Source organism: Cyanistes caeruleus, chromosome 4 (genome assembly GCF_971803275.1).
Source record: "Cyanistes caeruleus chromosome 4, bCyaCae1.hap1.1, whole genome shotgun sequence".
NCBI lineage: Eukaryota > Metazoa > Chordata > Aves > Passeriformes > Paridae > Cyanistes > Cyanistes caeruleus.
The window spans coordinates 54,863,372-54,888,607 of NC_141704.1; the positions used below are offsets into that span (position 1 = coordinate 54,863,372).

Here is a 25,236-nt window from a genome sequence, read left to right on the forward strand (position 1 = left end):
GTTGCACTGAGGACTGGTTGTAGTCTGTTGATTCTCACTCACAGTCCTTTGTTACGTGCCAGGAGGGAGTTGTGACCTCAGCATAGGTGTGCCTGAAGTGAAGTGTGTGAACCAGATATCCAGATATCCCTCTTCAGCCTGTGGAACAGTTTGAGCAGAGCAGCCTCTTTTCATAACCCCTGGCAGGGCATCCTTGCCCTCTGTCTCGACTCCAAGACACAAAGTCTCTCCTGTAGATGTTCTCAGACCCTTTCTTTGGTACCAGTCAGCTTGATTCAGCATCCTAGGGACCAAGAAAAGCAGTTCTACTGCTGCTTCAGGGGTGGGGGGAAATCGTGAAGGGGGTGAAGGGAATTTGGCTTTAGATAACAGCTGAATTTAGAAATGTTCAGACCACATTTTTGTTGTTGTACTTCTGTGAAACAGGGGCAAAGAGAGAAAATCTGATCCTTCTTCATGACTGATTTAATGAAAATCAGTCCTGGCAGCATCCACAGCTCATCAGATGGGTTACAGAAAAGCAGGGTACTTGATCTGTTTGTAAATAGAAATCTGTCTTATACATGGGGAGGACTGGGGATGAAAAACCAACATGAGTTGATAACAGACCCTTTTCCTACTTCATAAATTTCATGGTGGCAAAGCCTACCTGAACTCTGAGCTTGGAGAGAGTTAATTTTCACAGGAACGGGAATTTTGACAGTGTAGCACTGCAGCAGCTGATCTTTATCAGCTTGTCCTTTGCTCTGAAGGAGGCCAGGAAAAAATCCCCAGCCCTAGTTTATACCTCAGAAGAGGCTTATTAAATAAGATACTCTACCTGATGACAGTCCCATCCTCCAGGATAGACATGTTTCTGTGGTAAATATGCAAAAGCTTTTAGAGTTGCAATTACCTGACAGACTAGGAAACAAAAAAAAAAAAAAAAGAAAGATAATACAGGCATTTTGTTGTTGAGTTACCTGTGATTCTGTGTTAGCAGCCTAGGTCCCTAGCTGAAAGACAGAAGGGGCAGCCAAAATGAAATATGTGACAGAAAGCAGAAATGAAAGAGAAAAATGGCTCATTCTCAGTGACAAACAAGGAATATTTTCATGGCTGTCTCTGGGGAGGAAAAGGCTTGATAAAATTTGCTTTTTTATATTTAAATGTTATTCCTGCCCAGTCTGAAGTTGCAGCTTCATAGATAATAAGTTCTGTCTGTCTAATTCCTCCCTTGTTTTCCATGCCTGAATTGGTGGGAGGAGGGGAAAAGGGGCAGCAGCTCACCAGGAAGAAAAAAAAAGAGAAAAATCTCATTGGGTTGAATTAAATCAGCAGGGGGCTGCTGATTAAGCTAAATTCAAGTCATGAGGAAAATTTATGTTCTTCTTCATTTTCTGATGGGGAAAATACAGCACAGAGTAAAGACCTCTTCCACTCTAAAGTGAATGAACTTTCATGCTAGGGGAAACACTGGGCTTTATAAAGATTTCATGTGTCTTCCATTTAATTTACACTTGTTCTGCTTGCTAGAGTATAAAAGACAAGGGGATGACTTCAAGAAATGGCACATTTAAGTTGCATGAAAAGGAAAAGCTTCCTCAGACTAGTAAAACCTCTCAGACTCTAAGCAGTCATGCCAAAGGTGTGACAGAAGCCCTGTGCCCCATGCATTTATGGAAAGATGAAGCAGAGCACAGGGGAATAATAAAGTAGAGGCTGGATCTCAGCTGGAGGTTTTTTATCATGGACTTTCACAAGAAAATTCCTAAGTTGTCTCCATATTTTATTAACAACTTGCTTTTTCTATTTCCTATCACTTCTTTTGAGCACCTGATGGCCAAATCCTTTGAAGGACTGAAAGGTGTGTGGGATCTTGCTCCATCTTAGAGCAGTTTAAGTCCTTTCCTCCTGTAAATGATGGGCCCATTTTCTTCTCCCGAAGGTGGAAGAAAAAATGTCTTTAAACAAACTCTGTGCTTTTTCTTGACCTGAATCTGCACAACCCAGCATAAAGCCAAAAGAGCTCCATGGCTGCTTGCAGGCTTTCCATGGGTGATTTGCCTTTGTTGCTGTGTGATGTGCTCTGAAGATGAGCAGGATGCCTCAGCCCTGTTTCTTGTGGGAAGAACGGTGGGCAGACTTGCTCTTGTACTGCTGGCACTGCTCAGGGACCCTCGCTGGGTGCCCCAATCCCACAACTGTCTCCATCTCACCAGGGATATTTCTAAGCCAGTGCACTCTGGAAGGGTGGTAATGGTATTGAGGTGGCAGAGTGGGATGAAAAATATCAAAAATGGTATCAAAATGTCTTTAGTCCAGCAGAATTTAGCTCCCAACCCTCTTAAGAGGACACAGCCTCCTCCAAGCTAGATCTGCTGCCACAAGTGGTACTCTGGAGATCTTTCTCCTGGCTGTAGGGAGCCCGTGGGAGGCAGAACATGGCAGCCTAAGGTGAGCTGTGCAGGAACTCCCCTGCTGCCAAAAATCCCTCTCTGGGAGGGCAGTGCCCTTGTGTCTCCAGTGCCAGCCACGGAGAAGGGAATGAGCCCCAGCAGGGTCACAGCATGGGCCCTGCCTGACATGACAAAGGACATCACAGCCATGGTCTGTGGTCAGTTGTCATCTAAAAGGAGGGGTGCTGTGAAGAGGATCATCCTCCTTCTGCCCACCCATCTTCAGCCTGTGGTGCAAAACTCGCTGTGGTGCAAAGTGTTTCTCTCATGGCATCTTTGGCCAGTGTGTGTAGGACCTCACTGGTGGCTGTCCAAAAGTCCCTTGCTTAGGAGAGGGGTCCCAGCTTGTCCCCCTCATCACCACAGTCCTTCCTCTCGTCCCTTACCATCCATCTGCTGCATCAACCTGGGCCTGATCACTGACCCTTCAAGGAGGTTTGTGGTGATGTGGCTGTGGTCTGGAGATGCCTGAAGGAAAAGGTGAGGAACTGAAGGTGACAATGGAGGGCTGCTCTGCTCAGCTCACAGTGCTCTGCACTTGGCAGTTTTAGCCAGATATGCTTAGGCTAGAAATGAAGCCCTGTTCACAGAGTTATGGATCAGAAAGCTGTGATAGTCTCTGGATCACAGGGTATCTTCCTGGTATTTTATTTTGGTCCTTTTCATGCTGCAGTTGGAAGGGGAGATCATTGAGAGTTTCTGTGATCTCCATTTTGCAGAGGGTCAGAGGAATGAATGGCCAGAGAGATCCCTTCTGGGCTGATCAGCTGTGTACGAACAGCTCCTTGAGAAACCCCACATCCTGAGAAATACAGGGCTCAGGCTGCAACAGATGCCCCCTTTCATGCACCCAGGTGGAAGAGGGGGTACTGCCCTCTGGGAGGCTGGGGTGGCAGAGGGAGAGTTGAGGTTGTCCCTTGTTGGAACAAGAGCTCTTCCCTGTCATGGGGTGGCAGCACGGGGGTGCTTGAAGCAGTTGGGCAGCTCAGGAGGGCACCACCAGTTTGTTACCTTGCCCTCTTGGCTTTTCTTTGCTGTTCAGCTGAAACAGCTGCTGTGTTGGCACCTCAGGGGATGATAGTGTTTTGCTAATTAATGGTGTAATCACCTTATGAGATTTAAGTCTTTCAGAATTAGCAAAATATTGCAGATATAAAATAACGGCTGTCACCCCTCCACTATTAGCGAATAAATTCATGTTTGGTTCCTTGTTTTCAAAAGGATTTTGGTATGTGGCTTGTCTGGCTTGGGTTGAGATGTCTGCTTTGTAGGGAAGTGGCCTTTGATGAAATGTTTGGATAACAGAGAATGAAGCTGAGTACCAGTTTGAAGAGGTGTTTATCAGTCTGGTTTCAGACACTGCAAGAAAATATGCATGCATAAAGGCTACCTGCATGTTATCAACCACCCATACAGAGTGTGCAGGCGTGGTTTTTAACTGGCTCTACATGCTTAGCACGGTGAGTGCAAGTCCTGAGGGAATGCAGGGGGCTAAACTGGATCAGTCTTGCACACATGGACATTGTGCCATGACAGGTATCAGTATTTCAGCCCTGCTGACTAGAAGCCAAATCAAGGTAGATTTCTGAGCAAAGTCACAACCTGTTCCCCATTGTGTGACTCACAAATGTGTCATTCTGGTCAAAATTGCCCTTTAAATGAGGCAGGTGTAATGACACAGGGATAGGCTATGCTTTTTTGTTTACTCAATGAATTGGCATCTGCTATATCCTTGTATAACAGTGTACTGCACTTGTATTTCAAAATCTTTGCCATTCTACACTTGCAAAAACATCTCTATCTCAGATTTGACTGCATTTGCAGCTGTGGGAGCCACATTGCTCTGCCAGTCTGTTTCACTCCTACATGCAACATTCACTGCTTTACTGACTCTGCCTCTCCAAGGTAAAGAGCAGGATGGATTGAGGAGGAAAGGTTCTTGTGGGGACTGGAGTGAAGCCACAAAGTTCACTGCTGAAGTCCAAGTGGTGATGATGACACCTGATAGGGCTGCAGGCTTGCAAAACTGGCAAAACATTGCAGAAGACTTTGTGGAGAAAAGCAGACTTCAAGCTATACTATTTTAAGCAGTTGTTAATTTCTTTCCTAAGGACCCTTGGAATCTGAAGTTGGTTTTTTTCAGAATCAAAATTCAGCAGGGTTTTTTTTTCAAAACCAACATCGATGTTGGTTTGTCAATCAATCAATGTTGATTAATTAAACCAATTAATCAACATTAATTGAATATCAACTTTATTGTACCCAGACTACCAAGTCTTGGAAAGCAAGAGACATTTGGCCCACCTTTGGGATAGTCAGGCTGGGTTGGTTTTTTGGTTTTACAGAACTCAAGCAAAGACAGTTCTTTGCTAGTTCCTTTGTGTGTAAATCACCTTGGGGAAGGAATGGTAAACCAACATTGTGCTCATGGTGCATCCAACAGGAGATTCACAGTGTCTGTATGCCCTACCTGGGGTCTAATTTAAAACAGAAAAGCCTGTTTTTCAGCCTAAGCAATCTCCTCAGACTAGACCCTCCCTAGTGTTATCTCTGCTAAAACCTTCTTACTATTTCCCTAAGTATTTTTTATTTTGCTCTGAGCAGACATGCCAGCTCCTCCTTTATCTTCACAAAGCTTGTGCCCCTTTCCTTGTGCCACCACAGCACCTTCCTGCCCAGCTCCAGCTCGTGATGCTGGCCTGGCTCTGAGAGGAGCCCTGCGTCCCTGTGTGGAGTCAGAAGGACTGTCTGCCACAGGAGGGCTTTGTTTATTTATTAACCAAGTGGATAAAATATGCCCAGTTACATTCCTCTGGGCCCAAGAAGACTTGCAACAAAGGGCTGTTTGCAAGGAACCTGACAGGGAGCCTTTCTCCAGCAAAGAGAAGTCTCTGGTAGACCAAGGAAGGGAGAAGTCTCATGCTGCTTCCTTTTACCTCATCTGTGTCCGAGAGGTGGAAAAGCAAATACTGCAGCTGAGTGCTGAGCCAATCCTTTCAGTCCCCTCTCCTCTCTCTGGAAACAGATGCTATATAGCAAAGATGGGGCACTGACAGCAATTACTCCTGCAGGTGTCAGTTTTGTCTTGGTGGCTGGAAAGGAAGGAACCTGTGTGTCCATGGGCAGGGATCAATTCATTAATGTTTTGTTGTTTTGGATCAGAGATGAGTATGTGAGCAGCAGCCAGAGGCAGGTACCAGGCTTGGAAGCACTGTTCTTCCATCAGCTGGTGCCACCCCTCAGGTGAGGGGCTCTGGTTCTGGTGTAAAAGAGCAGAAACTTGGGGAGAAAAAGGTAAACATAATTTTCCCAAGGCTGCTGCAGCTTTTAAACTCATCAGTGATCCCCACCAAGGGAATGGCAGGTCTCTGGATGCAAGCAGCCCCATTCACCCTCAGGGGCACTGCCCACAACCCAGGCAGTGCTGTGCAGGCAGGGAACAGAAGCAGAAGAGCCACAGTGATGTGGCTGTTGACCAGGGCTCAGCAGTCAACCACCAGCTCTGACACAGGTCCTGCCCAAACTGAGGGAACTCACCTCATCCTTCTCCACATCACCTGGATATGATTTTTAGAACTGTGTTTCCCTTTCACTCTACCCCCTCTACTCCATAACTTGCCCGTTTAAGCAAAACCTTCCCTCTGTGGACGTTTGCACCACCCAGTGCCACACAGTCCCACGCCTGGGGCTGACCTCCCCAAAAGCAGTACCTTACAGTTTGGAAACAAATAACTCTTCAAATGGGGCTAAGATGGAGTTCCCATGTGCTTGCTTTCAGGGTTTACAGGGAGGAGGCAGTGTACAAATAACACATGTTACCAGTCCTTGCACTGCCGCCTGAAGTCATCATGATAACACGAACATCACAAGTCTTCTTTCAAACCCAGCAGAGAATCCTAAACGAATCCCTTCTTTATACTCGCTCTCAGAGTAGTTTCAGTAACACTGTGAGGATCAGGGAGTGGTTTGGAAGTCACACTCTCCCCACTGGTAGTGATGCCTTAAGTTTCAGCTTTCGTGTTTCCCAGATTCTTTACTGCACGAGTATGTAACTCTGAACTTCATACAGAGTGTTAGCAAGCTCTCTTCACAGCTTAGTTTGACAAAACAATCCTTTTCCAGCCTGAGAACCAAGGATACCATTGCAGCTTGAGGCCCAAAACAATACAAACAACAGCAAATTGAGGAGAGCAATCTAGGAGGATGGGACTTCATAACCTGAAGCTGTAATTGGACAATTAAGCCCAATATGTAAATGGACCAAAACTTCTATATAAAAGTGTGAAGAGTCATGACCTGTCATCCACCTTGGGTCCATCTTGGGTGGAGCCACGGCTGGGCTCTTGTAGTGCCCAAGGTGTATCCTCTGAAGACCTTTTTAATAAATACCTTTAACACTGTCTTGCCTCTGTTCCAGGTAGCCTCCCGAGGCATCAGTGGGTTGGCTACACTAAAGGTGTTTGGTTTATGTTTTTTTCTTCATTTCTTCTCCTGCTACTGTTACTCTCTCATCACCACCAAAACAAGCCTGTCACAGGATTTCCTGCTGTCTATTTTTCTTCTCTTAAGCTTTATAAGCACAGTAAGTCCTCTTAAGGCTGCAGCCTGGTGAAATGATGTGAAAAATCAAGGTCACTCTTGTATTTACTGTACCAGAGCAAGCCTGAAACAGGTACAAATAGCCAGGTTGTTTTACTTAAAAAGAACTACTTACCTACAAGAAGTCAAAACCCTCCCATAGCAGCTATTGGCTGTAGCACTTCAGACTCCATCTCTGTGCTACATAAAAGACACACTGTTTTGGTATAGATACCTGTGCCCAGCTCGGGGCTGGGGTGTAACCAAGCTCAGTGTGGTGGCAGGCAGCTGCAGCGACAATGAGAGTAAAGGCACAATTTGCAGGGCTACAGCAAGAACCAGATGTAATCAGAGCCAGCTGTTTGCCCGTGTATGAAAAGCATAAAGTTCTGTCTCTGCTTCTAGTGGCTCACTTCTGTGGTTTAGTGTTTGCCCTTCTTTCTCTCCTCCCACTCAAGTCACTTCTCACCAAGTGCAAAGGAAGCGGAGCAGGGAGAGGGTGCTCTTCATCTCCAGTGACGAAACAGCAGCAGCAGCTCTTAAGGAGCAGTGGTGTGGTGACCCACAGATGTTACTCCAGCAATAGGTGGCCAGTGAAGGAGAGTGCACTGCAGTCACACTTACACACTAGCAGCGTTTTCTGTGTCTTCCTACATTTATTTCAATGCATATTTGGGTCAGGGCAGTAGCTGGCCAAGGGCAGAGGTGGCTGCTGAGAAGCAAAATGAGGTGAGGTGAGGGGCTGTTGGGATGAGTTCTGTGCTCCAAGTGTGAAAATAAAAGAATTATGAGCAGTGAGATTCCTCATCCTCTCCTGAGTATGAAAAAGCATTAGCAACACAGTTTGCACAGGATTTCAGGGATACTTTGCTCAAGTACCGTGTATTTAAATCCTATCAGGTTTTTACCTCCCCCCGTACATTTGCTCAGTGCAGGCAAGAGATGTAAATGTAACATGGAGGAAGCTTACTGTGTCTGTGCATTCATTAGCTTCACAAGTTCTAGGCCCCAGCACAGCGGTACTGGAAAGCTGTATTACACTGAAGAGTGTTTTCTGGTTAGAAAGTATTTCTGCTCTGCTGCTTGTTAGCAATGAGGTTAGAAAAGTGACTGGAGTTGGTTTATAAATGAATGAGTCATTACCAGAAGAGAAAAATGAAGATGCGACATTTAGTATGGGGTTATACATTCCCCAGCTTCAGACCCCTGAATGACATGACTCCAGTCCTCAGTTTCTACCTTCTCAAGCCATTTGCTGCACTGATGCCTCAAATTAGCCTAAGCTTATGTAAATGCACCTTATTCTCAGGTGGGGGCTCAGTAGCTACCTCCTTCTCCAGGTCATGCTGGGGAACAGGAGTTACTTTCAAGCAGTTGAGAGTGGTTATCTTGCTTGAAAAACACTAATCTTGTGGCCTGACTTAGGCTGAGTTATAGCCATGGCTGTTACCTGTTTAAAAAGGAAGGTCAAGGAAATGTCCTTTGCCTTTTTAGGCAAGATTGTACAAGAGGTGTTCTGTGGTGCTTTACAGGGAAAAAAGAAATGCAGAATGTGTATATATATAGATAAAGACATATATTTATATACACACACACAGTGAGACATTCACAGTTCTAAGAGAAAGAAGTAAAAGGGAAGTGGCTTTAGGAACTGAGAAAGGGGAGGGGCAGAAGAGGAATCCTCTTACAGACCGTGGTTACCTGGAAGTTGCTGTTTCCCACATAAGAAAAGGTGTGGGAGGAAAGATGAAGTTTCAGCTTCTTGCTAATTGGAGACTTTGAAGGCCAGAGAACCAAACAGGACAGCTTCCCTCTCCTGCAGTGGCTGGAAAGTAACCTGTGAGTCCCTGAGTGGCAGCTTGACATTTGTTTTTTGCTTACTTAAGGACAAAAGTAATTGCAGACATTGTTTTACCTACACAGACATGAGTCATTTTGCTTTACCTTTAATTTTTTGTTTTACCTTTATTCTGCCTTTGTGACTGCATGGAACCAGTACTTGGGTGGACATGCAGGTTCTGTCCCTGCTTTTTTCTGGTTTGCATTAGCCAGAGAGTAGCAGACTTCTACCCACTACCAGGTCTGGTGTTTGTCTCCAAATGCTTCTGCTCAGGGAGAGAGGCAGGGTAGATGTAGGGGAATTGTCCTGAATCAAGCGACTCTGAATTGAAAATTGTGCACTTCAGAGAGTTGGGTAAACTCCTTGTCATTATTTTGCTTTTTGTCAACCAGTGCCATTTGTAGCTGATTTGAAGCAGAAGTTCCCAAAAGCAAGTGTAATACCCCAGGTCTGATAAGACATGAAAAGTGCCAGGAGTTTTATAGCGTCATCACTGATTTTCTACCTTTGGTGCAGTTTTCAGATAATGCTAATGACTTAAACAGCTTTTGAGCACAGGAAGGTCACCAGCTGAAGCCTTTAAAGGATAAGGAGAATTGTGTGTTCTAGCAGCTGATGCTTGTGCTCACACAGAAGCAGAGAAGGAGAAGTTAGCAGTGTTTCAGTTAACTTGAGATCAGGAGGAGCTGTACTGCACTGAGTTGTTTTAACTGCACATAGGGTGGATGGGTGGCTTGTGGCAATACTGATGAGCAACACCGTGTTTTCTGCCTGTACTCTCCAGTCTAGATGTAGGTGTCTGTACCATTTACCTTGTGCTGTTCTCCTGGAATGCTCTGCTTGCTGTGTTTACAGCATCTCATGCACAAAGATTTTTGTGGCTGAGGCCCTTAAACAAAAGAGTAATAGGGTATAACAGTACATATGACAATGAGGGGTAGCACACATGTTAATGTGACAGCTGGTGTACAGAAGGAAAGCTGATGGCCTTTTTTGGCTTCACCAGGGTAAGAATTTGTGTTTCCAAAAGTTGCTTCCATGCAGAGCTTTGCACTCCATGTCTGGAAGGAGCATCTGATGAGTTAAGAAAAGTTTCAATATATTTAGTCTTAAGAGTGTTTTACTTGCCAGTGGGAGACTGCAAACACAGAATAATCATCCAAGAGGAAAATGGAGTATTTCTTTGATGCTCACAAAAGTATTAAGAGGGGTAGATGAAATCTGAAATGTAAACAGGTTCAGCTGACACTATATGAATTTGCTGGCTACTGTGCTAAACAGTTAATGATGAAATATTGCCAGTTGATTTCAGTAGATAAAAATAAGTAATGGTGATGGCCTTTACCAGAAATAAAAGCTTATCCAAGTGATCTCATCCCCATAGTTGTCAAAAATTCAGCTCATGTCATTGTTAGCCTGTTAAATTAGTGGACTGGATTCTGAAGGGCTGCATGAGCACAAGCAAGAGCAGGATGTAGTCATATTGCTGTTTCTGGAAATGCTTTTCTGGAGGCTCATTTGATAACCTATCTCCTCTTGGCAGGTGCAGGAGGGAGCAGGGAAGAGAATGGCACTATGGGCTGGATTTCACTTAGCATTGCCAATATGGGTACAGGGATGTGGTGGCTCCAAATGTATTCCTTTGTAAGGAGGTCAAAGTACAGCTTGATGTGTAAGATATATAATGAGTGACAGAAAGAAAGGCATGTTAACTGTGTTGGAAGATAACATTTTGTCTTTTGAATGGATTCTTGTTATTGTCACTGATGTTACTTTCAGCAAAAAAATTATGTTGAAATTATTCTTTTTTCTCCATTGTTTAGCTCTTGTTCTCGGCTTTGTTATGGCCACAAAGAGAGGATAAAAATGGATTGGCACAAAGTTGGATTTCCTGTATCATTTAGAGTTATGTTTTCAGCCCTTAGCACTCTGGTAGGGTCTGTTCTTCATTTTGAAAATAGCAATAAAAGAGCAGAGAACATAAGAAAACACAATTCTATCTTTTTTCTTTTTTTTTTTTCTTCTTCTAATGAAATTGTCAGTGCTAGCCTGAACTCTGCCTCTGATCTGTATGAAGTCTCTGAACTGTGCCATTGGAAGAAAGCAGATCCAAAAGGAGAGATAAAATATCCATGTGCCTGGCTACTTTAGAAGGTAGTAAAAAGCTCCCGACGTCTTGCTTGTTTTTAATCTCTATGTTTATGTCTACATAAATCCTTTGGGAATAAACTTTAAACATTTACATTGGATTTAGAGAATTACCTTCCAGCATCAGTACCTATGATCCAGCAAGAGTAACTAAGATTAAGTTTGTATGAATGGCCCTCTTGGCTTTCAGAGGCATGGGTAATGTGAAAATGTATTGAGTTGCTGCTCAGATGGGAAATGGCAGTGATGAGCATGAGGTGTTGCAGTGGATTTGCTGTCTGCCTGTGGTTGTTGGAGGTATTGGGTGTGCACGGGGAGACAGCTCATGTCTTGGGAAAAGGATCTGTCTGCAGTGTGTGGCAGCCAAGCATCAAGACACAGCTGGCAGCCCCCACCCTGTGCTACTTTGGTGGGGAGCTGCTGTTGAGTGGGCCTTGAACAAACCCAAGCCTTCAGACCCCTCATCAGAGAAGGGAGGAATTGGCAGCTGCTTTTCCAGCAGCTCTAGAGGTGCAGCAGTGTCTGCCCCATTTACATAGTGAGGATCATTTTCTAGTACCTTGATGCTCATCTCAGGCTCTGAAGGGCAGCCAAAGTAGAAGTTGGAGAGAGAAAAATCAGCAGCAAACCCAGGATATGAGAGGTTGGCTCAGATGAAAACAGAGGATGGCAAAGGTCAGAGTTGCTCTAGACAGCTGACACAGCCAAACAGACCACTCCTTGCAGCCCCAGCCTGTGGTGTGGCCTTCCATGGGATTTGAAGAGGTTCATTTCCAGTTCAAGGTGTGTGCTTTTGAGCAGCTGTTGAGTTCTAGCTGCTAGACACACTCACAGCTTTTACCTTAGCCTGGGGCTACAGGTTCTGATTACTGCCCACAAAATGACATTTGAAGTTGTGTAAGAACTCCGTGTGCAGGATATAACTCTTGTCACTGCTTTTGTAAGGGGGCTGTCACAACAGCCCAGTGACAGCACAGAAGGAAGAGCACGGTGCTTGGTTTTTGGCAGAAAATGTCCCCGAGTTGCTGTATGACACAGATCAAACCGCATGGCAAGCGAGGGCTGCGGGGAGTGGGGTTGGTTGCAAACTTTGAGGTTTTTAGAGCCGCAGGTACGCTCAAGTATCTTGTGAAATGGCCACTTCCATGATATTTCCTCCACACTTCTGCCTTTTGAGAGATGCACATTGCTGTTTTTTTCCTTCTCCATCAGGAAGGGTGCATTTGCCCGGTCCTGCATTGCCCTGCCCGGCGGTTCGGAGCTGTGGCACGCTATAATAGTTGCTGCTGTGGTGGCGTTGGTCGGCATCGTGGCCAGGCACTGGGGCACATCTCTGCACGACGCTTGGCCACGGCTGCCGTGCTCTGTGCATGCCCAGGTGCCTCGCAGTGAGCCAGGCTTCCCACACGCCCACGCGGTGGCCAGAGAGCTGGCAAGCGGCTGGCATTGGCAGCAGCCCCCGCGGCAGCCAGAGCGGAGCAGGAACCCTGTTAGCGCGGGCAGGAGGCTGCCGTGGCTACAGCCCGAGCTTGCTTTGCTTGAAGCTGGCACAAGATTTTCCAAGGAGGCCTTGACTGACCAGGAGCTTAAAGGCTTTCTTATCTGTGGAGAGTGACACAGGCTGGTGGCGGCCCATAATTAATAAAGATGCTAACCCTCCTTATGCAACCAGGGGATGTCTGACAGCGTTACTAGGTAGTTGCTCAACAACAAGGCGTGTTACAACTAACCAGCTGGGAGCAATTATGAAAGCCTCACTAATGCTAGCAAGCACTTGCCTGTTGGCATTGCTGAAGTTGAAGAGATGAATGACTGCTGTGCAGCACACGGGCAGGCTCGTGGTGGGGCGTGCAGCTGAAGCCCAGCCAGCACATGGAGCACGGAGCATCTCTGCTCTGGGATGTGCTTGCTGGGCATGGATGAGCCTCCGTGCCCAGCACTGTCCGCACCCTGTGCTCCCAGATGCGGGATGTGGAGGCACCCCCAGGGCTGCAGCATCGTCTCTCTCTGCATCCCACAGCTTCTCCCACCCCCCTGCTGCTGCGGCAGCACCAATATATGCCCAGTACCTCCTCAGCCGCCTGCTACGGGTAGGAAAAGGGGAGGGAGGGAGGGAGGGAAGCGGGGGCTCCTACTTAAGGCTGCCTCATGAATTTTTAGTCACTACATGAAGATTTCAAGAGTGTGCAAATAAAACATAAAATGAAGCAAAAGACTAAGTGGCACTGCACAAAAGGAGGGGGGAAAAACCCACCCCAAACCACTGAATTATTGTCCAAAAGGTGCAACCATTAGAGAGTAATAATAGTTTTTGTGTGCGGTGCAGCTGGGGCCACAGTTGCAGAAGGAAGGTCCTCGGTGACCTGTGTGATGGCTCTGTTTGTTTAATGTGCTAAAACAAAGAACTGAAAAGCAGACAGGGTCCTCACAGATAGTCTCAGGTCTTCTCTCTCAGTTCCTGTGTCTGTGCCCTCTTTCGCTGTGTGCGTGTGTGTCCTCATGCTCCAAATGCAACTAATCACAGCTCCATGCTCTAGGATGCCTTCTGTCGTGCGTCCCTTGTCACAGGGCACTCCCTGGTTGTTCACTCGCTATTTTTGTAATTTAGAAACTACAGCAAATAATAAAAAGTCAAATTGTTACTATTTTATTGTCTGTTTTTGTAATTCTCTGTCCTTCAGAATGAGCTCAGTGTAATGACATTATTCCCACCCCTCCATCCTGACCTCAGTCTTTTTCTATCCATTTAGCAAATGCTGCAGCTTGCTCTGTTTTTAATGGGTGGGAATCAATGTGGCTTTTTAAAATTGGATTCTCTCTGCCTGCACAAACAAAATCAATGGTGTTATTGAGCATGTGCAGGTCTGTGTGAACGGGAGCAAGCCAGCAGGGTTTGCCACCTCAGCGAGGCTGGGGCAAAGCTTGTAGCTCACACAGGGAGGATCACTCTTTATTTCTCTGTCATTTTGGTGAAGGCTGATGAGCAGCTTGGTGGTGTTTAGCAGGTAGAGTTTAGGGTGTACTTTTCACCAGGTTAATAAGAGTTTTGAAGTGGTCAATGCGAGGCTGTTAAAATGGGCTAAAACCAGACCAGCCTGAGTGCCTGCAGGAGGTTTGAAGATCCCAGTAAAATGACATTTAATCCAAAGCGTGCTTTATTTCAGTATGACTTTACAATTAGTTTTGCCACATCTTCTGGGATTCTCCAACTGTTGCCTGATCAGACCTTTGCTCTCAGAAGTGAGTTTCAGGCGAAATAGGGTTTTGCTTCCTTCAGGCTAAGCATTTATACACAAACAAACAGGATGGGAAAAGTATGTATCTGTGTCTGTCTTTTGTGGCAGATTGAGTGTACTAATATTGAGCTGTCATGGGAAAGCTGACTGGTAGGATTAGTCATGGCCTTGGGAGATGGAGGGAAGGGCAGATTCCAGATGGATGGTCTTGGTTTGGGGTTTTTATACTTACTACTTCTTCAGGTGTGATCTTCAGATTTAACAGTATCAGGATTTTATTGTGAGATGTGGAAAGAATGGGTTCTTCCAGCATCTTCTCGTGGAGACTGAAGTGTCATCCATAAGATCACGAGGCTGTGGTAGATGATTTGTGGGATTGTAGAAACTGGTAATGTGGAGAATATTTTCAATTAAAACTTAGCTCTGGAGGGTTTATCACAATCCTTGCCACCAGGGCTGTCCTGACTGTGCAGAGCACCCCAAAACAGCATGTGTGCTTGTCTTCCAGGGGATAGACTGATACTGCTGCCTCTGTGAGATGGAGCAGTCTTCCTGCCACAGACACCACTGACAGGTTGGGTTCAAACCAACAACTTTAGTTGTATGTGAAAGACTCCAGAACCTTTTATCAACCTGCAGGGCCAGTCAGTCATCTCACATAAATGCACATGCCAATGCTTGTTTTGAGCAGGGCTTTGTTGGGAGCACAGCGAACTCAGTGTTTTGAGTGAGAGCAGAGATTTCTGGCTGCATGACAGAATGGGTTCTCTAATGCTCCTGGCAGCTGAGGAGCTCTGGGCTCTCAACAGGAAGGGGTGGCAAGACGGGACCTTCTCCTACTGACTGCACCACCAAAAGTGTTTGTTTGGTGCTCTATGTTTTCTAGATGAAATAAGAGTTCATTTTGAAATGATGGAGTAGTGATGAGTTGAAAGGAAGATTTGTGTTTCTAATGTCTTCATATCCCTACAAACAGGAGGAAATCTTAAACTGGTGTTTGGCTCCTGACAGCGACTTCTGCCGGGGTGACAACCCTGGGATTTGTCCAGTGAAATCCTCTGACTTTACTTTTCCTGACCCACTTCTAATTTCTTGATTGTTTTTTTGTTTTAAGTACTGTAAATCCCTGTCACTCCTGGATTTCACTTGTAAACGGGGCTGGGGGGGCGCATGTTTCTAACAAAACGAGAAAATTAATCTTCTCCTTCTGTTCTCTGTTTGTGTGGGGATTTCTTTATGGCCATCCTTTAATTGTGTGATTGTGAGTGGCCTGGACAAATGAGACAGTTTAAGTATCCTGCACTCGGTGTAGCTCATCCACGCATACATTATGAAGTACACAGAGAAGCTATAAATGATGCACGACTCGTTTCTCAGTGCAGGGCTGGCTGCATCTGTGTCTACTGGTGGACCCCCTTTATCACTGTGCAAATACAGTTCTATCCATGCAAGAAACTTGGTGAGCATTAAATATCATTTAAAAGAAGCTAAAAATGTGACTTTATTGGTTTGTTTTCTTTCCACAGACAACAAAGGTCCTACTTAATTCTTTTCAAATGTTGGCAGCAGTGGGGTTTTCTGCAACTTGCAAATCAGTGCAAGAAGCTTCCCTTGCCTGAAATGTGTTCACCAAAGGGTCCAGTCCTGTAGCAGTTTGTTAGCCACCTGATTTCCACGTGTAATGTTATTTTAAATCAATACAGTGAATTTTTTTTCATATGTGCTGGTGTGCTGATTAACTCTGCAAAACCTCAGTGTATTCTAGAATGTGCCAGGGTGTGCTTTTTCCTCTTCCTTTGTGAAGTCCCTAGGACAGATAGGTCATTTTTATGGTGGAGAGGCTTCTGTTAACTATGAGGGCAAGAAGCTTCTCGTGCTGCTTCTCTCCAGTGGCAGCAGTGTGCTCTTCTGGGAGGGCTGGACAGTGTTTAAACCCAGGCAGAGACTTCCAGGTAGGAATTGTGCTCCTTCCCAGGCACTCCTGCTGTCCCAGGTTCCCTGTGTGCTAGTACAGGAATGGGTGAAATATGTTGGTCAGCCTGTGTGTGGGGGGGGAAAATAACAACAGATTCTTCTGAATTTCAGGTTGGGATTTATTGAGTTGGAGCCTTTATGATTAGAAACTTAATTAAAATGAAAGGCTAAGCTTCTTTGATGAATCCACGGCTGAGAATTTAAAAAAAAAAAAAAAAAAGTATTGACCAAAAGAGCCATCAAATAATAGTAATAATAATGTTTAGTCTTCTCTAACTTGGTATGATATCAATAAGTGATCTCATATAGGGCTAATCAGAATGTGTTCTCCCTCCAAAATTCCACTTCTTCAATTTCTTTATGAAAAATAAACCCCCAACAATAACAACCCTACCTTTTTCTTCCATTCTAATTGAAAACCTGCCATTATGAATGAAATTAAGTAAATGCAATTTAGGGTTTGGCTTTATTGTAACATTTTTGGTTGAAAAACCAATCCAGTTTTACTTAATCGAAAGGGCAACTTTTGTTTTGTTTTGGTTTCTTTCAACAAAACAACCCAAAACCTTATCCTCTTATTACCCTCCAGACTGTATGCTTAAACATTCTTCAACATTTATTATTCATTATTCAATATTCATTATTTTAATTTTATTTTTTTTGCAGTGGAGTAAAAATAATAAGCTGCAGTCTGAAATAGAATTGTTGCTCTTCAACTTTTCAAAGCAGTAAGGGAAAATAGATCACACAGTGAGTTTTAAAAATCAGCCAGTGTGTGGGATATGCTACACTGAACCTCTTTTCAGAAAAGAACTGGATTGCAGCCTTTAAGAACTGTGTTTACTGTAAGAGAAACTGAATTTAGACCAAGCAAAGGATGTGGGCAGCAGCAGCTTGGTACTGCTGTGATGGCTGCAAAGCAAAAAATTTAAAAAAAAAAAAAAGAAAAAAGCACAGCCAAAACAGGGATTTTCCACCATGTGGAGAAATTACTGGAAATGTCTGAAAACCATTTGTTCTGGGAAGGTGCACCTCATATTAATTTCTACTCTCCAGCAGTCCAGCAAAGGGTTAAAAGTTTGAGCGAGGATTGATTGGGGATGGGACTCTGCCACAATGCTAAAGACCCATTTATTGGGAGAGCGTTATGCTGCTTACTGTAATTGCAAGAAATTAAAAGAAAGCAAATTAGCTGGGAGCTTTTCAGAAGTCTTCCTCCTTTTGCTGACGTTAATGAGATTTTCCCCGTACCAAAGCAGCATTAATAACTTCTGCTGCACGGCTGCTGTAAAAGCCGTCGCTTGCAGAATGGAACAAACCCGGTGTGACAGCGAGGTGGGGAGCAGGGAGGGCCAAGGGGATGAGCACAGGGGGCTGAATCCTTAGGATAAGTTATAGATATTGCAAATCCACGTGCAAGGGTAGCTCCAGGCCAAAGCTGTGCCTGGATGGGATGGATGCGTGGGGAAGCGCGGCTCTCCGCAGTTTATACTGTGTGCTGGCTTTTGTTGGGATGATTTCGGCGAGTGGAAAGTTTATGTAGTAAAGGGAAAAATGTCACAGGCTGTTCTGAGGGCTGTATTTATAGCCAAGGCATTTCCAGGAAGGTGAATTTCCTAAACTGGGGTGGAGGTCGAGGCAGAAGGGAAGGGCTTGATTGGGATCAGCTTCCGTAACAGGAATTCCTATCTTAAGCAAGAATCTGCTGCTTTCCAAGAAACTGGGCTTTTCCACAGCTAGCAGAAGGGATGCTTCAGAGGCAGGGAAGGAGAAGAGTGAAATTATCCGCATTTGGAGGCCCCTCTGTGGGGAACCGCTGAGTTGCAAGCGAGTTGCATTGCAGGGAAAGGCTTTCAGCAGAGCAGGAGCCCGTTCTGCTCCTCCATCTGCCCCAGGAGGGGAGGTGGCCAACAGTGTGTGGGCCCTTTGGAAGTGAGGCACACAGTACTTTTGGGATGAGGGGAGTGGATGAAAGCAGTGAGCTCCTTCCCTGTGAAGGGATGGAAAAATACCTTTGTTTTTCTGAAAGCTCATGGTTGCAAATGTTTGTTTATGGTGGGCATCTCTGTAGCTATGTACACACAGACCTAATGTATACACACACGAGTGCATGTTGAGTGGGAGTAATATTTTGTAATTTCTAAGGCACTCCTACATGAAGAGACGTGGGTGCCTAAGAAAACATAGCTGAAAGCAAAATCAACATGACCTAGTAAACAACAGCTATCTAGCACATGTGTGCCTACTGTAAAGCAGATCCTGCCTTCCCCTATGGAAGCTTATCCTGTGTGGGCTCTACATGCTTTCTCAGACAGCGAGAGAAGCCAGAGTCATTTTGATTGAGAACTCTCTATAAGATTTTACTCAACTTGGATGATTTTTCTGAAAATTTTTCTTTTGCATTATTTTGCATTTAATACCCCACTGTCTGAGTAGAACAAGTTGACACCCAACAGCTGCAACGCCTGTTTTGTGGGAAGTGGTACCTGCTTGGTGCAGTGGAAGTGGCACTGGTTTTTGGCTGTTGCTGCTTGGCACAGGCACCTTTCTGGTGCTGTCCTGTGGGTGACAGCACAATTTGCAAGTTATTAAAAGTTGAGGAGGATTCAGAACATCTTATTCCAAAAGTTTCTAAGTATTTCATGCCTGTCATCTAGAGCAGTAGTGCTTCAAAACAGCAGGAGAAAAAAAAAATACTGCATTGCATATTTATAATGTATGATTGTTGATATCTGTTGACATTTATCTCTGCTCTGGAGAAGAGACCAGATAACTCGTTTGTGGCAGGGAAGCTAAATGTCATAACCAGGATAGCCTGTTACAGATGTACATTAACCCTTTCAATTAATTCTCTTAATCCTTTCATGGGCTTCATGAAGGATCACGTGATAAATCAGGCCTGTGCTTTTGTTCTGCCATCTGAAGGGATGCAGAAGAAAATTTGCACTGTTCTGGGAGCAGGCACAGAGATGAGAAACATTAAGTTACTCCCAATGGATGATGGCAGAGAACAAGGAACATGTGTGGGACCCCACAGTCCGTGGCACTGTGTGCCTTAGCAATCAGTGTGGCCAGGTGGGAGATGGTTTGGAGAGCAAATCCTTTGTCAAGGACCCAACAGCCATGACTGGCACATTCAGAGGGGTGGCTGATTTGGTCTTGTTCAGTGGGTGAATGTTCATTTTTACACTCTGAGACCACTTTGCAGTGGGAACAGCTGAGGGGTTTGCCTTGAAAGTGCCCAAGTGAAACACTGGTGTAGATGCACTCTATTGTTACTTTATGTTTTCATCAAGTTTTATAATCTGCTTTTTTTGGGTTTTTTTGTTTTTGTTTTTGTTTCGTTTCGTTGGGTTTTTTTCTTTTTGTTGGGTTTGTTCTGGGTTTTTTGGGGGTTTTTTTCTTCTTTTTTTTTTTTCTTCTTTTTTCATTTTCTTTTTAAAGTTTTTTTCAGGTAGGACATTCTACCTACCTGAGATAATCTGTGTTTTAACTTTAAAAAAGCAGTGAAGCATTTCTAGATCTCAGTGTTACTGCAAAAAGAAGTTTGAAAACCAGCTAAATATAAAAAAAACCAACTGAGTATGTTCCTAAAAAAAAAGAAAGTTATAATCTCATGATTTTGGTGATCAGCAGGTGACTTTTTAGGTTATCCTTCCCTGGGAGAAAACCTGCAGGAACAGCCTGGAGTGGGACAAGAATACCTCTCTGCCTCTCCATGATATGGAAGTTAGAGGAATTGCTTCTCTCTTGATTTAAATCCATGCATCTCCAGCGCAGCAGCTGTGGAGTTATTTGTGGTTCAGGTTCACTGAAATAACAGCACTTGGAAAATCTGCTTTCAAAATTTTCCTGAGTTCTGAAAAGGAGCTGCTGACGAAGTCCAGGGTATGATTTTTTTGGTTGGTTGGTTGATTGGGTTTTTGGGGGTTTTTCTGCTTTTCTAAGTTTTACAGACTGATCTCCCTTTGCGTGGGGGATGCCCCAGGACCAATGTTTTTGATACCCCTTTAGCTCTGAGCAGGCCCTGGGATATCCCCTGTGAGAAAGGGTTTGGGGTGTTTATGTTATTTGCCAGCCCTGGCCTTGGTGAGTGGGAAGCTGCCCAGGTGGGCAATCCTTCTTCAGTGCACAGCTGACATCTCAGATCCTTAAAATCCTCAGCATCCATTGAGGGAAGAAAGTGGGAAGAACCAGGGCAGGAGGTGATAACCCCTGTGCCAGGAATCCCTCGTGGTGGGGTAGCCAGGTGCAAGACAAACTCCTGGCACAGGAGAGAAGCACAAGGTGGTGTCTGTTCTGTTCTTTTCTTCAAACCTCCTTGTTTGCAAGTGCCATGTACCAAACCCTCCACTGCCTCCCTGCACACTCTCCCCTGCACTTGCTGCTTCTCTCAGAAATGTGCTTGCAGTAAGAAGGAATTGAAGAGACCGAAGCAATGAAACACTGAAACCACAGGCACCCAGGAGGGACAAAACCACCCCACAGTCGCAAACCAGTTGTGAAGGAGGGGGTTTGGATGAACATGGTGTTACTTCATCTGTGCACTGGCCATACCAGGCAACACATGGTTTAAAACCCAGAAGAGAAAAACAGAATGGGCTGTAGTGGCTTTAAGGGATGTCCCTGTGGCATGGAGAGCTGCAGCCAGCCCCTGAAGTCCTGGAAAAGGAGAGACAGGCTGGATTGCCATGACCTGGATCATTAAGAGATTGCCAGTGACTTATTAAACACATGAAAATCCCACTAGGGACTTTTGCTTCTCCTTTCTCCCTGCTACTCTGAAAACGGGGATTTCATGTGTAAGATGTGGAGGTTTGTACCTTCCTTAAACAATAGAGTAAATCAGAACTCCAGAATGCATTCTTGTAATAGCAGATCATCACCCATCTGCTGAGATAACTTCTGGAAAACTGTATGTTATGGCCAGGGTCTTTTTAAATACATACAATTTTTAAAATGTGTTAGTAGTTCAGACTCAAAGGCATCCCAATTTCTAACTGCCTGGCTAGTTCTCTGAATTAAGGATCTAAATGTATAATATAAAGTTAAAATATTTTGTATATGTATTAAATACTTTAAATATTCAGAGAAATTCTTTTTCAGCTGAAGCACTTCACTTGAGGACCAACCTGAAAGAAATAATCATATACCACTGATTTTTTTTTTTGCCTATGTGTGAGGGCAAGTACTTAATAATTTGTAGTCTCCAAATAATTTCTAGTGTGTTGTTGTGATGTAAACTACAAAGCAATACAAGCTTCAACTTCAAACTTCAGGAAGAGCACAAGTAGGGAATGGGTGTTTGCTGAATGAAGGGAATCTGTATTTTGAAAATTCCCAGAGCACTTTAGAGATAATGCTGAAAAGTTAAACGTCAGAAAAAGGCGTATTTGCACCAAAGAGGAAGGTAGTTCCCTTTGACTTGTATCTCCATTACCTTTGTTGAAGGCAGTGTGACTGTGGGAAGTGTAAATCCACACTGTATTTGGATGAGGCATCTCCTGGATTCAAGGCAAGCCTTTCCACATCTGCAGTCCCTATTAATTTATTCCATTAATAGTGGAGTACAGGTGAGGTTTCGTGCTGCTCTTGTCAGTGCAGTTACTGTCTGCCAGGCTGAATGTCAGCCACTCCTTATTCTTGTGTCTTTGGGACTTTCTTTCCCTTAAATTCATGTTTCTGACTCAAGGGAAACACTTAAGAGTGCAGCCCAGTGTGGCTGGAGCAGCTGCCCACACAGCTGGGGTGTGACTCTGCTTGGTTTCTCTGGTTTTCACTTGCTTTCCCTGCAGGCATTTCATTCTGGGATGAGCACCCAGCCTTCACAGCACCTTTGCTTGCTCAGCTCTGCCTGTCACATCCCTGTGTTCCGTGGGGGTCAGGAAGGAAGGCTGGGGCTGAGGCAGACACGGACTGCAGAGGGAACAGGCTGTTCCCCGCTGGTTTATCTGCTCCCATCCCATGCCACAGCCTTGTGTTCCTCCACCAGCATTGCAGGAAAGTGGGCATGCTGTGATGGGCCACTTCCTAGGCAGCACCTCTGTGCAGGAGTGCAGTGACAGCTCCTGTGGAGGTCACCAGGGCTACTGGGGAAGAGTGGGGACAGCCACCCTGCAGCAAGAGGGTATTGAGTGGCTGATGAGGTCAAAATTGGTACCAGTACTTGTGAAAACTTGGAGAAAAAGAAGGTGAGTTTAGGATGTGAGAGAAGCTCAGAGGCAGAGATTTTGTCAATTAGAGAGAAAAGGGAAGTAATATAGATGTTGCAAGTTTATTCAGAAGTTTTCAGTCTGGAAAGGGCCCTGCCTAAATCAAAAATAGCTTCCCTTTACGGAAGAGGCTTCCTTGCTCATTCTTTATGTATTTATATCTGACTTGGGCTGGCTCAATGGACAAAATGTTCTGTACTTATTTCCTCTTTTTTTTTTTTTTCCTTTTTTTTTTTTTTTTCCTGAACGAAGGCAGCCATCAAGTGCAGGAGAAGTGAAGCCACGGGAACTTGCTGTGTGTGCCACACCAGGGCTGTCTGTCCTCACCGACTGGGGACTAACACCCTGTTTCTAGGGCAAGAGCTGGCACTTGATGGAAATCTTTTGTCTGTACCTTTGTGCCTTTGCCATCAGGCAGGGAGAAAAGAGCTGTTCCTCTGCCTTTCTCTCTAGGCTTTTTGCTTTATTAAGCAGAGAGCATCCGCCTCCGCTGCGGTGGAAACAAGGGCAGAGGTGAAGGATGGTGAGACAGGCAAGGCCAGTATGAGGTAACCCTACAGGACTGCAAGAGAATGTGTGGAAATCTCCCCCTGACTTCTATCAATTAAGGGGAAAAGGGGAATAGTTTCGGCATTGCAATTAAAAAAGGTAATAGAGCCTGATTTACATTTCAGAATGTATTAGCTTGGTTTTAATTGGAAAATAATTTGAATTGCAAGTGAAATAATTAGATTAGAAAGTCGCTCAGCAATTTACTACTTGTATTCCCCAGAACTGGACTCACAGAATACTGTTGAACATTAAGGGAGGTGTGTTTGATTTCCTTCTTTTTGCCCTCCTCTTCACACCTCTCCTAATGAATTACATTCTGGAAGTAGAGCCACATCTTCATTAATGACAGTATTTTATGTCTGAGCTCTTGGCTGGTTGCAGGTGCTTTTTGGAAGTATGAAATTTGTGAGGACTTGTGAAAAAAGGACAAGGGGAGTTATTCTGTATTCCTCCAAGCCATTTATTCCAAATCTAGGTTGTAAAAGAAAAGTATTTGTCAGGCTCTCCTCGATATCCCTTCTTGAAGTGGTCATGGTCGTTCTGGAGTTATTAATTGCAGGAGAACTGGCACTGAAGACATGTAGTGCCTGCAATGAATACATCCAGCAGCATAGATGTGTAGCTGGTGCTTCATTTCCAAAAGGCATAGCACATCCCCGAGCACACTGCAAGCCAGGAGCCCTAGTTCAGGCACTTGTATGCGTGAGTGAGCCCAGCCATCATTTCCCTCCTCCTCCTCCTCCTCCTCCTCGCTCTGGGGCTAGCACTCAGGGATGGGGACAAAGGCAGACTGCAAACTGGGTTTGTGTCCCTGACAAGCACACAGGACTTGCTTTTGTTGTTACTGGATGGTGCTAATAGTTTTGTGAGATTCACTCTGCCTATTAAAAAGGAAAATCTTTTCCATCCCTGTCATGGGGAAGTACACAGGGGAATCATATTTGGGGAACTTACCTATTGCTGCTTATTAATGTTATAAATCATTGTTTACTGGCTGATAAAAACAATCTGTCATAAATTACAGGTCTCAGAAAAAATCCTCACAGATGTGAGACAGAAAGCAATCCATTACTGCTCCTTTTTCTCATTTCTTCTCCGACAGACACCAGTAACTGCGCTATAAGCCTATGTTTGTTTCTAATTATTTATTTACACACAAAGCCCCTGCCTTCTCTTCCAGGTCAGGAGTGCTTCTTTCACTTGAGGGATAACTTAAAACCAATTTGATTGGGCATGAAGAGTAATTGGACGTCATTTTGAGAAGCAATCCCTCTCCGTAATCCATCACTGTTGTCACGCTAGCCTGTCTCTGAGGCAGGGCAGCATTCACTCGTCCTGTTGTTCCTCCAAAGTAGAGGCCCCTTTTCCATACTGATTCTTTTCCAGCCTCTGTTTATTTCTTTAATGACTGAGGAAAAAGCAGATATTGTTAGATAAGTGTCTATAAATTCTTCTGGCAGCTTTGTAAAGGCATGTGATAAATTTCCAGGAAAGAATTTGTTGCTTCTGGAGCCAAACTGTTGGTGCCAAACTAAATGGGAAGAGCACATATGAGACACCAGTTGGGGTGCTGCTGCTCTGTGGGTTTGCAGCCTTTCTTCAGGTGGGCACCCATCTTGTGGTGATGGGACAATACTCTGGGACCTGACCTTCACCAAAGCCATTATCTGCTCCTCTTCCTGCTGTTTCCTCATCCCCTTCAGTACATGCCGTCCTATCTCATTCTTGGGGGTTTGTGTTTTCTTGTTTTCTTTATTTTTTCCCCCAGCAACCCTTAACCCTCTAATTTTATCTTGGAAGCTGTGCCAGGAGCGTCTGGATATGCTGGTGGGTTTTCACATAGGTGTCCATTCCCAGTGGTGGCCTGTCCGTGTGACTGGGGCGTGACTGGGACATGGAGCACATGGGGTAAGGATGCTGCAGGTGCACTCCTGGAGCTGGGCAGAGCCAAAGGAGGTCCAGAAAAGGGCAGTAGAGGGGCTGTATCCTGAGCCTGTGGTTCCACCATCAGGAACTGCTCCTCCTGTCTTCCCTGGCATAAGCACCACAACCCAAGGCTCACAGTAACGCAGACTAGGCATTTGAATTCCCAAGCTCAAAAGCTGCAGATTCCTCCATCTTAAAGAGCTATTCTTCCATCTGTAAGCTGGGAACTCATTTGATTTTTAAATTGTGTTTTCCTGTTGAAAGTAGTGACGCAGGAGAAAGGCCCCCATAGCAGGACCCTCACCTCTAGCAGCAATGTGCACACATTGTAG

The 25,236-nt window shown here is 44.9% G+C and overlaps 1 protein-coding gene across 9 annotated transcripts in view; it reads left to right on the forward strand.

Moving 5' to 3' along the window:
• HIPK2 (homeodomain interacting protein kinase 2) overlaps positions 1-25,236 on the forward strand; it is a 127,450-nt gene that overhangs the window by 43,991 nt on the left and 58,223 nt on the right. The gene's annotated exons all lie outside the window — the stretch shown is intronic.